The sequence below is a fragment of the Odocoileus virginianus genome, chromosome 22 (genome assembly GCF_023699985.2).
Source record: "Odocoileus virginianus isolate 20LAN1187 ecotype Illinois chromosome 22, Ovbor_1.2, whole genome shotgun sequence".
NCBI classification, from domain to species: Eukaryota; Metazoa; Chordata; class Mammalia; order Artiodactyla; family Cervidae; genus Odocoileus; species Odocoileus virginianus.
The window spans coordinates 26396417-26412004 of record NC_069695.1 but is presented as its reverse complement, the minus strand read 5'-3'; the positions used below and the strand labels follow the sequence as shown (position 1 = coordinate 26412004).

Here is a 15588-nt window from a genome sequence, read left to right as displayed (position 1 = left end):
TTTCAGGGATTTTGCATTTTTCACATGGGCTACAGCTAAAAGGATAATTTTTTCACTTACTCTTATTGTCCCATTATCCCTTAATTCCTCTGGGGTTACCTCCTATGTTTTAATTTGATAAGCACTTCATAATAACACTAAGAATTTTACCAGCCAATTAAACTTTATCAAGCAGATCTTTTTCTACTAGTAAAATGACAATTGCTATTACTTTATACTATTTTTGTCACTCATTTGTGTTTTTACATGATGTGAGTTTTTTTTTATTTCATACTACTTTCATGGTATTTTATAATATCATAAATTATTGTGATATGGTATTTCAAAAGTGTGATCAACCTCATGCTCTCTGTCTATCAAACTCTTAGGAAAGAAAATTCAGCATTTTAAACTCTGAACTCCTTTTCAGGGGTAAACAAGTTTTATCATACACCTGATCAGCTGCATTCTAAGAGGGTGCAATAGAAGGGTTGCTCCAATTATAATTACTGATCCTTACAACCAGCTGTAACAAAATTTCTAATGACCTTGTACCTATTAATGAAGATGAAGTCAAAAGCATGTTGGAAAGTTTATTAATAGGTTTTTAGTAGGATTTGCTTTATAGTTTTCTAATGATGATCTTTAGGAGGATTACAGTTTACAAAAGACTAAGTGTTTAATTATACGATATGCAGCTTATACCTAACAGCTAAAATATAGGTTACTTTTTCCTCTATATTTTCCAGATATAAGTACTAATATTACTAGTGAGTTTCCTCCGCATTAAATGGAAATACTCTTAAATGTGCCAGAATAACATTGACAGTTTTACTGAGTGTTCAGAAGATAATGAGAACATGTAAGAGAGACTGAAATGTTTCTTACGTTTTCCTTTCTGTTTTGGATTCCAAAAAATACTCTATGTAAACTTTCAAAATGGACTGGCATGGGGGGAAACACATGGGTTAGAAAAAATGAATTTGTCTTTCCAAATATGAGTGTTAATATTTTCCATCTCTTTATTTCTTGAGTAAAGCTTACTGGTGGCAGTCAGTCATGATTCTGCATTAGGCCACAGTTTTACAAGGGTGTTAGTGAAAATATTTCTTGGAAGTTTGCAGCTTATGGAAAATTTAGTGGAACATTGTGCTTCTGATTAGTTTTATTCTTTGTAAACTTGTTTTTGGTTCTGGATTTATTATTTATCCCAGGGCCCAGCTGAACAAATGGAATATATTTTCAACACATTATTAATGTTCTTTTGCCAAGTAGAATCTGAATGGAATGCTGAGCATGAGAAGAATTTTTTATTTTAGTATCATTTGTCCAAAATGTTCATTGATTTGGCCTGGTCCTTTTTAAAAATTGCTTTATACCTTTCATTTGCTATTTCTCTTAATATTCCTTGCATCATTAGTATTTTCCCAAAGCTTCCCCGCCTCTACCTTATGGTGGATTAATATGACACTCACCTCCTCTTGGGATCTGAACGTTTAACAATTCACCTTCCATCAGAGAAGAAAATTCTATTCCTTTTCACAGAGGGCCTAGGTAGTTAATATTCATGCTATTTTTTAATAATAAAATATGTAATTCTCTTATACTTGAGGCCTAAACAAAAGAATAGTAGCCATTTAATTGTTATAACTGTTGACCATGTATCCAGGTCCTTATATTTCTTCCCCTCTGCATTGTTAGTATCTAGAGAGAGAGAATGTGTACCAGGAGGATGTCACAAAGGCTAAGATATCCCTTTTTAAAATCCCAGTGTGATGCTTAGTTTTTCAAATGAGCCAGGCAGCATGATTCTTTTGGCTAAAATACCTCCATTGAGGGTAGGTATTTTTAGGTTGTGTATCTGTATATGTTTTTTTGTCTAATCAAAAAATAATCTCAACTGGACATTTAGCAAGGAAGAGGGATTAGAGGCTATCTGAAAAGCCTCTTACTCTTTTTGTTAAGAGGGCCTATAGTGTTTTTACAGATTTTGTTTTCCATTTCAATCAGTCTGGAGGAGAGATTATGTCACCTGATGGAAAACAGGGTCTGCAGATGACCCAATGAAGTGTGACTTTAAATTCCTTCTTTGACCAAGTCATTTGCATTTGCTTCTACATAGCACACATGTTTTAATGCAGTCTCAATGTCAGGGATCCTCCACGCTTCTTTCTGGATGTGCTGGTCTCAGTCTGTTGGCCAGGGACATTTGTGAAAGGAAACCCATCAGTGTTTCCACCAGGTATACACTGGAGATGCTGTGCCGAAGTGCCATTTTGCAGTGAGGTGTGGACACGTGCTTTGAGTTGCAGGAATAATTACTCAATAAACATGCATTGGGGATTTGACTTATGTCTATTAAGGAAAAAAGAAAACCTCACTCTCGATCGCATTTTGACACAGTTTCAGTAAGAAATCAGACCAGCGAGTATTTAGAGGTTTCTCTTCTTTACCCACACACACACGTACACACACACCAACCCCCTCCAAGAGCTACAAAACGCTTTAACAGCTTTCCTGGGGGAAAGATTTCCCTCTTTTAAAGTCTGCACAGATGAAACATTTTTTCTGGTCTTCCTTTGTTTCTTTCCCATAGTTTACATTGGCTTTTGACCTGAGAATGCAGAAAGAAGCCATTGGGCACTGTGTCCTTTAATTCATCGTTCACTCTCCTTCTATCAGCACAGTAAATATTTATTGTTTCCCCCCCTTTGATATTTCTATTATTATTATTATTTGGTATGGATTAGCACAGATAGTGATGAGACCAGAGAATGTAAATGTGTTTCACCCAGCAAAGGGATTGCCTCATATAAAATTATGAGGCTCAACAGCAGTAGAGTAAATTTGTAAGTGCTCTGAATAAAGGGTTGTTAGGCATACGATAATATAAAGAGATGACATTGCCAAGAACTATTTATGAGAAGCTTAATTTTTTTCACTCTGATAATTCTTGACCAATAATTACCAGCCTCTAATTATCTATTTTAGTTCGAAAGAAATTTTTATCACTACAGAGGTTGGCATTGCAGCTAGCGCATAAATCCCCAAAGAGACCAATGTGTTCCAAACAGCCACAAACAACTGTCTCATGAAACAGAGTGAGCAAATTGCGAGCGGCTGGTGGTAGACAACCAGCAGTAAGCTCACCATCGAAGGCCAGTCAGCTTGACAAAGAAATGATCAAAGGGGAGAAATACCATTATCCTTGGAATTGATTGCTACGGTCATAGCCTTTGGAGGACAAGTGGCCAGGGTATAGCATAGCCATTTCCAGCCCTTGCTTTCAAAGTTCTTGGATGGAGAATCTGGAGGGAATGAGTACAAACCATTTACCTAAGAATTGTTTAAAATTGGCTTAGAAATGATTACTTATTAAGTTTGTTTTTCATATGATCAGAAAGACCAGTTGGAATAGCACAATTGTAGCTAAGGTGGCAGAGTATACTCTTGGAAAAAAAGGGGGAAATCAACAAAAAGTCAGTAACAGATGTGTCCCAGATGGATCAGGGTGACACTTAGTGCATTGGAAGCAGTAAATGTATTTACTCTTAGTGAAGCAAAACTAGAATTTGGGACTATAAACGACATCTAATATAAAAACATGGATGCATAGATATTGACTAATTTTATTCAAATCTCTAATACTCCATGCTTTATGATAGTTGCAATTTTTAAAATATCAAGGAAAGGATTCAAGCTTTCTGCAGTGCACACAGGATAATACCTACCCTATGTATTTTGTTCCATGTGATATAAATCACTGATATTAAGATAGAAAAAATGCATAGGTCAGTTTTGTACAATGTGCTGAGATTTCTGCCTGTGCTTGTGGCAAGTGACATTCATATATTCTGAAATTTGCTTGATGCCCAAGGTCACAAATGGCATCCTTTTCCTTCTGTTTCTTTGGTAGATGGTGTGCTATGCGACTCATCATCATTAGTTTTGTAATATTCAGCATCACTTCTGAAACATTCCAACTGGAGTGCTCTTGCGTCAGAATAGACTAAAACCAATATTTTGAGGTTTGTAGTGGTTTGGGATTTTATGTGTCTGAAGGGGAAATATCCAAAGATATGTATCTCTGCATAGGAAGATAAAGAGGCATGTTGCTGTTTAAATGCTAAGCTCTCATTGAGTGCTTTTTAAAAAACATGATTATGGTGGATCTACAACAATGTGTATATGAGTCGCTGTTTCTATATGTGTGTCTACCTGCACTGTCCTGAGAAGCTCAAAGTCCGTAAGTTCTCTGGAGTTTACATGAGCTCTAAATGAGAAGACTATTGAATTTTTTTAAGTCATCTTCAGTTGATTGCTTACAAAACTCAGGGAATTAAGAAATAAGCATTTGGTGTTAAATATGTTGAAATACTGGCTAATTTCATCAAGAGCTGGATTAAAAAAGATGAAATCTGGGCAGTTTAATGGTAACAGAAAGCTACCCTCATGTGGGCAATGCTGGCTTATTTGAAAAGCCCATAAAGGGTTTCTACATGGACCATACAAAAGGGATACTTTCTCTTTAATAGCCATCTGTACAGGAGAGATGAGAAGTGGGCCAGGTCATCTCTCCTCAGCTGTCATGATATTAACGTAGGTAATGGAGCAAGCTCGGCATTCTGCTGGGTGTTGTTTTTCATAGATGTTCATCGATTTACACAGATAATTCTATTTATTTCTTCGAGTTGGTCCAAGTGAGCCCGGCAGAATAACAAACACCAAAGCATTTCAAATGACTTTATCTTTGTTTGCCACGTAACTTTGGTCTAAAAAAAAATGGTGTCACACCTACTGTGCAGATGGCGGCATGATTTGTAAACCAGCCAAAACATTTAAACAAATGTGTGATCTGGGGATAGATTTAAATAAAGGATAAAACGGAGTGTGGGCCACAAATTCTAATAATCAGATGATTTTAAGTTGTGTGCAGTGTGGGGTGATGGTCACAGCGATGGCAAAGAAAGCTTGCCAGTGACAGCAAGATGCCTCACAGCTCTCCGCACGGCGCCTGTGGCCCGGCAGGCCTCAGTTTGAGAACCGCACATTTGCTGGCAGCTGGCAGCTCTGTATGGGGACATCAGATAAAACTTATGTAAAATGAAGTGTTATTGCTTCGTATGAAATCGTTCAGAGAGGGAATCCGCAGACAGTAACTGAAAACAGAATTCATGGTACCAATGAAGCAGACTGTAAATATGAAGAGGGTTTAATTATCTGCGCAATTTAACAAAAATTCAGGATATATTCAAAAAGGACATACACGGGCATAAATAGAACACGGCTACACTGTTGAACGAGTGCAAAGTGGGGACACAGAAATGACCAAGCTCCTCTATACTATCAGCCTTCCTAAAAACAAAGACAGTTTAATATGAAAGCAAAAAGACCTTAAAAAAAAAATCTTTTTGGAATAAGATCCAGTCTTCAAGAGCTCATCTTGATTCTTTGGATTCTGAAGCCACTTTTCAGGAAAATCTTTGGGGCCTCTCTCTTATGTCAGTGTTAAGCTATTAAAAGACACACCAGAATATTAACCCTTGTTTTGTGTTTTAGCCTGCGTCTAGCAGCATTAATTTACAAGAGTGAAAAGTACTGGTGGTTAGTGGAGTTTCTAACTTATAAGCCCTTAAGAAAGCTTCTCAGACATTTCTCGTCATGTTTTCCCTGAGGCTGGGGGTTTTCACTGAGCCCACTGACAGATGGAAGATCCAGTTTCTTGTTCCTTTTTAGAACACATGGTCCTAAAAGAGACTTCATAAGAATGTTGTTCCCAAGCAGAATTACGGAGATGCCAGCCTGCCTTCCTAGGCTCTGTACAGAGACACTGGGCAGAGTCTGTGCCAGATGGAAAGTTCCATGTGACTGTCTGAGACATGCTGGTGGGGCTTCTGGCTCTGGTTTTGTCCTCTCCTTTGACTTCCCTGGAGGCTCAGGTGGTAAAGAATCTGCCTGCAATGCAGAAGTCCCAGGTTCCATCCCTGGGTCGGGAAGATCCCCTGGAGAAGGGAATGGCAACCCACTCCAGTATTCTTGCCTGGGAAATCCCATGGACAGAGGAGCCTGGCGGGCTACAGTCCATGGGGTCACAAAGAGTCAGACATGACTGAGTGACTAACACACTTTGATTTGCTGGAGAATATCCCACAGGGCATACCCGTCCACTCACCATTAGATATGTTGATTATCAAATGGGGGTGATTATCTGCTTCTGCATGAAGTTTGCAAAACATTTCTGAATGGAGGGCGGGTAAAGTCATCCACCAAAGATAAATAGAGGGATCCTACACACACACACACACAACACACATACACAGACCCAGATACGCGTAGGCATCATGACCTAATTCCGCAGGATCAGTTCAGACGCATCAAGAGAAAAGGTGGCTGATGACCTATTTCCATAGGTGATTTCCTGGTCGCAGGGCCATTCCTAGCAAGTAAACAAAGGGATGTGGAGAGTGGGTGTTGAACTTCAGCGGCTCATATTGTTGCGTTTGGTGAGCTGATGAGCTTCCTAGGTCACCTTTAGAATTATGCCTATGACAGCAGCAGCTACCTGCCAAGATTGCAAGGTATCTCACAGCTCTCAGAACGGCGCCTGTGGCCCGGTAGGCCTCAGTTGGAGGGTACACATTTGCTGTACAGCTGGCGGCTCTGTATGGGGCAGCCGTGTGGGCTGTTAGGGAGCTGGAAAGGAGACAAGCATGAAATTTCTTCTAACCCCAACTCTGTTTTTCTGTACTGTTGGCTGCTTCTCAGTTCCTTGACAAAAAAAAAAAAAAAAGAAAGAAAGAAAAGCAATCAGGCACCCTTTAATCCGCCTGTGATTACCACTGGTATAAAAAGAGAAGCATAATGAGGAAAAATGCCTCGTTTTGTTGCCTTCAAAAGCCAACAAATTGGAGTTAACTTGACAGGAAGTGGCTTAATAATTAGATTATTTATTTATTCCTGACACATATCCCCCTGTTACTAGTCTCAGGAGACCCTGTAGATGGTACGATTTTCAAGCTGCCATTACTTCGCTGTCTTCTGTGAACAAAGAAGCTACTGTCTATCAGTCAATTAAATGCACTCTTTAAGCGGAGGCTGCGAAGTCCTCAATGGAGAGAGCCCTGGGACGCTGTGGCTGATGATTCTTTTCTCTGTACTGTACATCACACTCTCAACTACAGTCCCCACAGAGATGGAATAAAGTCAGGCATTAAAATATCACTTGTTGATTTGTTTGCTAATGAAGAGCCATTGAAATGTTTGTGTATTTCTATGGCAAAATTGTTGATAAAAGGGCCGACTTGCCTGTGTATCTTGGTTCATCCGCCGTGAGTGCTTATTTAAGAACTATTAAAATTAAATTCAACCCCCAACAGAAGTAAAAAGAAAACTCTGAGATAATAGGAGTTTTCTTACAATGTTCATCACGTCAAGTGACTTAAGGCAGGGAAAACGGAGAGATGGCATTATTTCAGTCCCTGACTTATGTTGCATTCAGCCAAACACCTTATTTTCTCTGATGTAAAAATGTGTAAATCTTTTTTTCCTAGAATCTGGGAGCCACAGTTTTACATAGGAAAAGATATGAGAATCTGTTTGTGAGAATAATGTCCTGAGAAAATTTTTTAAAGATGAATGGCGTTTTGGTAGCCATTTCTCTAACTCAGTGAAATAGGTGCAGAAGTTTTTCTGGGAAGCTTAGTGGGGGGTTTTATAACGACTGACTTCCCTTCTATGGTCCTCCTCCTGTTTTCTTTCTTTTTTTTTTCTGTTTTCTTTTCTCAGCATTACTTTATTTCCATCTACGTGGTGGTGACTTTTCGATCACTGCTTAGTCAAGGTTTTTAATCCTGCAATATATTCATCACCTTCTTACTACTTCCTGTTTACTATGTACAGAGCATGCCTTTGCTAGACCTCTCAGGCTCCTATTAATTGGTTTTAAGAGTACATCTGTTGTTAGCTTGGAGGGCTCAAGGTCTGCCTAAGCTGAAAGACTCAGACAATATTATGACAGCTCTCTGCTGAAATATTTAGCCAGGGCTCTGCCGTTGAAAGGAATAAATTTGGAATTGAAACCAAAGCCACTGAACACTGGAAATTGTCCCCACTTCTTCCCATCAGGCTTCATAACTGTAATCAAGGCTTGAACTGTAGTTTTCATGATTACTTGACAACAGGCTGTGAAGAATTAATTCAAGCTACCATCAGATGGCCGTATTCCTTATTTCTACCTTGTTATTCCAAGTCATTTTGTTAGAAAAAGCTTAGATACTCGGAGGTGTTCTGTAATAGAAAATGAATTCGAAACCCTTTCATTAATTGGTGATTAATATATTTCAGGATTAGTTTAAGCAGGGCCCTACCTCCTGCCCAGTCAAGTATGTTCTGGTTAATATCCAATTATCTGCACCTTCGTAGTTATTATGTCTTAATATTTCGGATATGATAACCAGAAACTTGAGAGTCATGCTAATGAGGAGCATAGAACAAGAATTAACCAATGACATACTCAATGATCCTTGGTGAGGAAAGAATCTCTTTTTTTCCCCTTAACACATTGCTTCAGCATCTTCTGAGCACTGGCTGAAAACTAAGACCTTCAGCTGAAGCAGGCGAGAATGGGAAAAGCCAGTCAGGTTCTCCTTTTAAATAACAGTAGCCTGAATGCACAGCGCTGAAGTTCACCTAAGAGCACAGTTTAAGTTCATTTCACAGCGAATCAGAATAGGAAACAGAGGGCTGGTTTCTCTTTCCCAAACAGGAAACATCACATCCTTTATCTTTTCCTTTTAACAGAGCCACAACTTGTTACCTCTTCAGAGGATGTTTTAATTCAGATTAATTTGAAATGCCTTTAATAGTTCACAAAGGAAACACCTTTCCCTGCTAACCTTTTATCCTCTTACCCCGCCCTCCCCCCACACATCACCAAGCTGTACACATGTTGCATCTCTATTTAATTTTTTTTGCAGGGAATTTCACTTTTGCCCAATCTGACCTAGCTCCCCAAGCAGCGCCTGCTAGGGTGGCGTGTGCTGCTTCAAACCACACAGCTTTCAAAGAGTCCACATGGTACGTTGCCCCTTTATATGCTGTATTGTAATGAAGCCACATCAGTAAATTGCAGTGAAGGGTGATTGTTGCACGGGGATCACTACTACACCTTAGGGTCCATTTGCACCAGATTATTCTTTTTATTGTTATTATTACTTCCCATCTCCTTTACTCTCTTGCCGGTGAACTTGCTCCTGGCCACCGGTGCAACACAGAGGGGATCTTAAGGAACGCTGCAGGCAGCGAGTTTTTTCTCTTAGCCCATACCAATCACCGTTCAGTTCCAAACCCGGGTCCCTGGGTGGCTTGGTGGGACCTTATTGATGCCTCTTTACGCTGTCGACCCTGTTCATAATGTTCCTCATCTTCATCTTCTTAGAAGAACACATTTACGGTGAATAAAAATGACCCATTTCTTTTCATATGTCTCATCTAGATGTTATAAATTCACCCTCAGGATGATCAATTCATTTGACCCTTCCCCCAGAAAGATTTAATAATTTACTGGGGGCTTAAATGCAGGATCACTGTTTAGGGAAAGATTGGTATTTTCTGTATCTTCTTGAGCTTCCTTAAAACACAGAATAAAGTTATTGTGAGTATTGTACATATGAGTATTATCTCTTTACAAAATAGGGGCTTCCCAGGTGGCTTAGTGGTAAAGAATCCGCCTGCCAATGCTGGAGACACAGGTTCGATCCCTGGGTCGGGAAGATCCCCTGGAGGGGGAAATGGCAACCTGCTGCAGGGTTCTTCCCTGGGAAATCCCACGGAGCGAGGAGCCTGGAGGGCCGCGGTACCTGGCTTGCAGAAGAGTCAGACGTGACTGAGTAACTGAGCGCGCACATACTTTACAGAATAGCCGACTTCCTAACCCTGACCAACCACTGTGGCTCAGTAACTGATAAAAAATAGTGTGGATTTCAGTCAGGGATCTCATGTTCTTATTAAACAGAGTTATGAACAAGGTTTTAGCTTGAGAGTTATTCTTTGTAAATTTGGGGTGACAGTCTAACCCCTCTTCTGTTAAAATTTTAGTACCTGTGTCCATTTGTTTTTCCAAATGGTTAGGGCAACTCTTGTTCTGTTTTTCTTTTTATAAGGCTGGGCTGCTGCGCAGCATTCAAACTAAAATGTAGAATTAGAGCTGACACACCTTCAATTGAACTATCAAGTCTTTTAAAATGGTTCAGCCAGTGACGCCAGGCCCGCGCTGTTCAAGTATACACCCTTCCGATTGCAGGCCAAGGGGCATTGATTTTGAGCTGTCATTTCTCATGCACATACTGTAGCATTGAAATTTAAACCTTAATCCACTCAGTAATGCAATTAATTTTTAATGTGCAGTAATACTAATTGAAATAGCCTGAATTTAGTAAGTCACCGCAAGACATTCTCCAAAGCAAGACTCTCCACTGAGAACAGGGGAGGACAGACGATCACTGTTACAGTGTTTACAGGATAAATGCTCACTCTGCAGACCTCCAGTGGCAAGGGGTGTTCTTTAGGCTATAGCATATCTCTATGTGAATAGAAATATCTTTTCAGAGAGAATTCTTACTTTCTACCCACTGCAACAGGCTATAAGATTTCCGATCAGCTTTTTTCTTTTTTAAAAAAGCATAGTTTTAGTTTAAAATATCTTAACAAGCTAAAGGCAAAAATTGTATTAACCTGTTTTTTAATGCAATTATGAATAGTTGCAAGTGAAATTATCTGCCAACAATGTCATAGTCAAAAGCAGCATTTCAGTGGACAATCTCATTATATGATGTGCATTTGAGATATTGTTTCCAGGCTGGATGAATATATGTATTTGATCAGCTGTTTGTAAATCTATTGCCTTGTTTTGGTGTATGTATATTCCTGTGAATTGAAAATACCCCCTACTTTCTTTTATTTCCAACTGTGTTGCTTTGCGTGCTTTTTCAAAATAGGCTTTTAAATGTTTTGTGAGGTTTCTTTTTTGCTAGGCCAGAGCAAAGCAAATTTTGTACAGTAAAACCAAATAGGTTTCCAGTCATTTCTCCTCTAAAAAGGCTCTCTAACCACATTTATCTGCTAGTAAATGAGGACTTTTTAAAATGCATCAGTTCTGCTGATGAATGGGCTTGCAGAGTGTTCAAAATGAGCAGAAGCATTAAGTTTTAGAAAAAAGCAAGCACTGTATATCATGCTTTCATGGCTCTCACATTATAGTATTTAATAAGCCAATAGTGCTGTTAAATATTTAGTAAAGGTTCCCTCATAACCCTGCCATCTATTCAAATGGGATTTGAAGACATTTTTGCAGCACATAAGTTAAAATGATGTTACAGAACTTGAGACAGTTGTAGCGTGGCATATTATCTAAATGAAGTGTGGGTAACATGGTGAAAATGAGTTCGAGAGATTCACACCTACGAAAATTCCTAAATCAGTTCACATTCTTTGGATTAAGGGTTCGACCTAGCTTTCATTTTGTCACTGTTAAGTCAAGGTGCTGTTGGGATTATTTACATAGAGTCTTAAAATGATATTATAGCATGTTTTTGAAAAAGGAGGCTCTTATATTGTACTGATTTTGAGCCATTCCTAGTATCTCAGTCAAGCTTTATAATAGACATTTTTTCTTTTTCACTGAATAGAGGGAGAGAAAAAGAGATGAGGAAAACCAATTTATAGTTTGTTCAGAATATATTATCAAATCAGATTGGGGTCTATAGTAAGTGAAGTCTTCTTAGCACCTGTTTTGGGTATGCTATGGCAAGTACCAAACATTAGACAGATACTGTTGTACAACACTGATAAATGCAAAATGGATCATCTTTTTTAATCTTTCCTTATAATATTTGATGGTTATTATCCAAATAACAATAATTGCTCTTTTAATCTGGAATGGAAATTGGTTTCCAAGATCCTTAGTGAACATATTGCCAGTAAATACGCTGCTGACATCATAATTGTCATCATGTTAGTGACTTAGAATTTACACGTAAACCTTTCAGTGCTTAAGAGTACTATTAGTTTTGAAAGTATAAAGATAAAGGCTGGTTGTTTGTCTTGTGTAACACATCTGGTTCTTCTAAGAGCCTGTTTGCTCAATTCTGATTTTCACCCTGTTTTATATGCAGCCAGTGACCACAGTATTCATTCAAACTGCACAGAGACTCATGTCATCTGTAAAGCATGGCTTACTGATCTTATTTGCTATTTGTATTCTCATAAGAAGAAACCTAGGATTCATGCGATTGGAGGAAATACATTTCTTTGTCGAATTATGTATATCACATGTACATTCGTAGCAAGAATTTCATAATGAAGGATGGATAAAGGAGACAGCTTTAGGTATACATGAAGCAGAAGGGAAGGAAAGTGATGCAGGGTTCTTATATAGGTGTGTTTAATATGCAGTGCTTGATGTACGTTGACCCCAGGTTACAAGACTAGAAAATCCCATTTTCCAGCTTGTTTCAAATGTGGTAAAAATGCTGCTTCAGTTGCTTTATGCTACTCACATTGGGAAAGGTGCTTATCCTGTGATAATTATCATCAAGGAATATTAATGCGTTCAGCATTTGTAACCCAAAAACTCATTATAGCTTAAGCTGTGCATCATCTGTGAAGAGAGAACTTTGCCAGAATTCGCTCTTCACAGGGGTTGCCTCCTGCTTGCTGTGGAGTGGTCAGACTACTGCAAGAGGTCACTTAGGCTATTTTTGAAAGCTGAAGTTTTGCAGTTTTTGAATCACTGCCTTCTGTCTAAAAAGCCTGATCATTCTTGCCACAAAATGTCCTGCTTCTAAACGAATGCATATGGAAGTACAATTAATAATAATAAAATAAAGAGATAACCGTGTCTTGTTATGTTGAATCCAAGGGGATGAGCACATAGATTCCATACCAACAGAACTGAAGTATTGGTGTCTTGTCTTCTCTCATTGTGCAAAGGGATTCATTTACACCAGTTTCCTTAATGTGGGTGCCCTTGGGTTTCGGATAGAATGCCCCCACTGGGGCTCCACTTCACAGCCCTCTGGCTGGAAATTGTGTAAATAAGACTGCAGGGTCAGCCTTCCATTTTCAGCAGCAGTGTCCTTAATTAGTCTGTGACAGTCTTTCACATGAGCCTGCCCTGTTCCCAGGATCGTGTCTCACCCATCTAAGACATCTATCTGATACATACCTAGGTCTTTCTGTATGTGCCTTTAAAATCATTCTGGGGGTGTGCATATGGACATGCCGAGAAGGAGCATCTCTGGGTGTGTTGAGAATCCTGTAACTTAATCTGATCAAAAGATCTGGCTCGGTGGCTCCCTTTTAAATGACAAGTGGTTAGTTTCAGAAGCACACTGGACCCTCAGCTGAGGTGGGCAGCTTGCTGAAAAGGAGCTGTGTGCCTGGGATATTTTTATATGATTAAATCCCATTCTTTTTCTCCCACTGATCCATTGCTTGTCATTTCCCACAAACAACACTGCTCGGCGCCGCCTGGTATGGTTTGTGCTGGGCCAAGCAGAGAACACTAATACTCAGTGCTGTCTGGTTTTGCAGGACTGCTGTGTTTCTGAGGTCAAATTGTAAACCTGGCCTTGCTCCTGGGAGGACTAGAAAAATACGTTTCATAACTTTCTGTAGACCAATGCAGAGAGAGAGAAAACCGTGCAGCCCATAGGCTCAGTTTAGATGAGCTGTGAGCTTGGAATTCATCAAGCAGGAAAGCTGACTGTTGTTAGGAAGCTTCCTTACCATGAGGGGTCATGGCCGTGGGTGCCCAGTCGGTCCTGGCTGAGGGTACTGAGGGACAAGATAATCATTCAAATAGCCCAGCAGGCACAAACACACAAGTTGATAATCTAGAGTAAACTTGCTGAAATAAAAACTTCCTTGTTAAAAATTACTTCCATGAAGGGTTACTGATAGAATGAGTACCTGAGTTCAGTGATGATATTGTATCCTTGTTCCCCTGGAGGCCATTTGTTTGTTGCTTGTTTTTGTTTGTTTGATTTTTGAATGGGACAGACTCTTCATCTTATACACTGGAGCCCTAATGCCACAAAATGAATGAATGGCCTGAACCAGAGACTTATTCTCAGTAGAGTTGGGCAGGGAGGCTGTCAAGTCTAGCTGAGAGATGCAGTGGTGGCCAATCTTCCGTGCAGATGTAAACTTAATAATCTTTATGAATTTTGAGTGACTCATAACTCTACTTCCTCACCCAAAGAAGCATTATGAAAAGATTGCTTCTAAATCCTTTAGACATTCTCTGCACTTGTGATAGATGCCATTCTCTTTACCTCGAGGTGTTGGAAATGAATGTGGTATGGGTTTTTTTTTTTTTTTTTTGCAAGAGGCAAAAATGTATACTTTAGAAGGAGCAAATTGCATTTTCATGTTTAAGTTCACTCTTTGCAGTTGATGTGGTCTGATCCAAATGTGAAGAATTGCTTTTGACATTATTTCTGTGTCTGCTGCATCCTAGGATCTTCACATTATTATGCTGAAGTGCACTATCACATGGGATAAATAGGGTGTTGGAAACCTGGCAATAGCATTGAGGTTGCATTCTCTGGCCAGGCTCTTTCGGTTAGCTGTAAATTCTTCAGTTATTGGAACAGCTTTAATTTAACTTAGTAACAACACAGTAAAATTGCGTGCAAGTATGTGTGTCTTTTATGAAAAAATGACCATCTTCCAAGTTGAACTGGTTTGTTTAGAGGCAAAAAATAGCTTGTTATCTCTTAGGAAAAATGTAATTTTAACATTCTTTAAAGGTCTGTTTTACCTAATCTGTGTCTTGAACTAGCACATGTTATGTTACAAATTAAAATTTAAAACCTGTTCATTGCAAAGTTCTTAGATTGTAGGGCTGATTTCTGAATTCTAATTCAAATTTTCTGTCAGTAACTAGAGTTTTCTAATTCTTAGTGGCCTTTCTTTAAAAGAAATTCGTGTACTTTGTGTATTTAAGTCTGTGTGTGTGTGCGCGCATGCATGCATACACATGCATACATATCTGTGTGTAGAATCACTGCCAGCTCTCTTCACCAAAGACCTACGGGTGCACCACTCCCTGTCTTGTGTTTAACATGTTTCCAGCAGCTTAGAGAGATGGTATAAAAGTGAAATGAAAACCATGGAGCTTATATTGGAGTCTGATGTTTGAAAGAGAGATATTGGAAAAGGATGTTTTTTGGCTTGGCTCCCTTTTTAGATGTAATTGCTGCTTCATTAGGACTTGGAAGAGTTTCCTGTGGTTAAATTTAATCAAATGGCTCAGAATAACAAACTTGTACGCTCAAAATTCCAAGATAGCTCTGTGCACGAAACAGGACTTTCCTAAATTTAAAATACACACACACATACATATACAAACACATGCACATGAACACACACACATATCACTACCAGCATCAGCAACTGGTTTTTGAAGTGCTGTGTGGTATAATCTCAAACAAAATTCCAACTGCCTCTGGGTAGAGGATTAACAAATGATCACATACAGAAGTGTAAATCATAAGAAATACACTTCAGAGGGTCTGGGGTTTGTTTGGGGCAAGAAACAAAGCTTAA

General features: G+C 39.1%; 1 protein-coding gene across 4 annotated transcripts in view; it reads left to right on the top strand.

The window, feature by feature from the left end:
• Window positions 1–15588, top strand: part of ZNF521 (zinc finger protein 521) — a 305371-nt gene that overhangs the window by 167090 nt on the left and 122693 nt on the right. The window lies entirely within an intron of this gene.